Genomic DNA, 2193 nt, shown 5'->3' with positions numbered 1-2193 from the left:
GAGAACTCAGAAATCTGCCTGCCTCTGCCTCCCTGGTGCTGGGATTAAAGGCGTGTGCCACCACTGCCCAGCTGATGTTCTTTTATTGTACAGATCATTCCAGCTTCACTCAATAGAACTCCTTCAAGTTAGACCCTGGTCCTTGTGAGCTGTCTTATACTTTTGTATAGGTCTTGAATACTTTTCTATTTTGTTGTTGTTGGAAACAGGGTTTCATTATGTAGCCAAGGCTGGCCTCCAGCTTACAGCAAACTTGTAGCCTCTGTTTCCTGAGTGCTGGAATTACATATGTACACTCTGCACCCAGACCCTGGAACTTCCCAATGTTCCAAGGTCTTCTCTCTCAGCCCGAGAATCAGATAGTTCTCAAAGACTTCACTCCTTTTGATAGAGAACAGGGTTTAGAAACAAAGAAGCAACACTAAGTGTGTTTGTGGCTTGGGTGCTGTTATTTCTAGGACCTATCATCAGGCAGAGAGAAGGAATATATGGATATATACTACATTATAGATATATGCTAGCCAGTGAGTCAACTCGGTGGGTAAAGGCACTCACTGCCAAACCTAATGGCCTGAGTTACATTCTTTCAAGCCCCACATGGTTGAAAGAACCAACTCCTGAATATTGTCCTCTGAGTTATCACACACACACACAAAATAATAATAAATAAAACAATCATTTTAATTATAAATATGTATACTTAGCCTGTGAATCATACACCAATATTTTGAGCAATGGTAAGCCACATATGTAAGTATATAAGTACAATGTTCTCATGAGCTTATAATGGAGCTGAAAATCTCCTTTTGCCTACAACTGTAGTTGTTATGATGTCATAGTATTACCAAGTTCTTGGACCTATAACCCCATCACCTAGCTTCTTTATTTATGTATATTTTTGTTGGTTTATTTTTGTTTTTTAAGACAGGGTTTGTCTGTGTAGCCCTGGCTGTTCTAGAACTAGCTCTGTAGACCAGGCTGGCCTCAAACTCACAGAGATCTGCCTGCCTCTGTCTCCCAAGTGCTGGGATTAAAGGCCTGCACTGCCACGACCACCAAACAGTTGCCTTATATTTTAAAAGAAATCGGGAAACAGACACTGATAGGAAAAAAACAGATTTGTATATAGACAAACTAGGAAGAGAAAAACTTCTAATTTTTTCTCTACCTCTCCTAAACCAGTGATAAAGTCCACAGAAAAGATAAACCAAAAGCTAAGAGCCCTGAGTATGTAGTTTCGCTGCTCAGTAAGCATCAGCCTTCCTCTGAGTCGTCCACAGGCACCAGGCTTTCTTAATCGTCCTGCCTGGGATTTCAGGGGGAACTTTTATTCTGAGGAGTTTATCATTTTAGTATACCTGTTCCAAGAGCCTAAGAGCCAAAGGGATGGAGACGCATCTCCTCTCCTGACAAGTTCTTCGGGTAGCCATTGGTGAGGTACACATGCTCCAAGCTCCCTCCCATGCTCCTGTGAACAATGCTAATGCCATCAGGACAGACACACATACACACACACACACACACACACACACACACACACACACACGGGATGAAACTATTCTAAAGGTTCTTTGGAAACAGGGAGGGATCTAATAAGAGTGTGAAGAGGCCAAGAGAGGAAAAGCAGGAATATAGTTGTAATGCATTGTATAAATATATGAAAATGTCACAATTGTATCCATTATGATGTTTAATTATAGACGCTAATAAAGACTTTTGAGATATTTGTTATTTACAATTTCACATACAGACACTTTGCATATTGACCAGTCTGGGCTCAGCTGAGAGTTCACAACTAAGGATAGTGAAACAGTGACGGGCTAGAGAGGTGGCTCAGTGGTTAAGAGCACTGACTGCTCTTCCAGAAGTCCTGAGTTCAATTCCCAGCAACTACATGGTGGATCATAACCATCCATAATGGGATCTGATGCCCTCTTCTGGTGTGTCTGAAGACAGTGACAGTGTACTCAGATACATAAAATAAATAAATAAATCTTAAAAAGAAAAGAAAAGAAACAGTGACCTCTCCCTATGTATGAAAATGTAGTGAAATGCATTATTATACTTAGCATATGATAACCAAAGCATTCTTTTTTTGTTGTTTTTTTTTGGGAGGGAGGGGTGGTTTTGGTTTTTGGAGACAGGGTTTCTCTGTGTAGCCCTTGCTGTCCTGGAACTCACTCTGTAGACCAG

Source organism: Mastomys coucha, unplaced genomic scaffold (assembly GCF_008632895.1).
Source record: "Mastomys coucha isolate ucsf_1 unplaced genomic scaffold, UCSF_Mcou_1 pScaffold23, whole genome shotgun sequence".
Classification (NCBI taxonomy): domain Eukaryota; kingdom Metazoa; phylum Chordata; class Mammalia; order Rodentia; family Muridae; genus Mastomys; species Mastomys coucha.
This window is presented reverse-complemented; position numbering follows the sequence as displayed.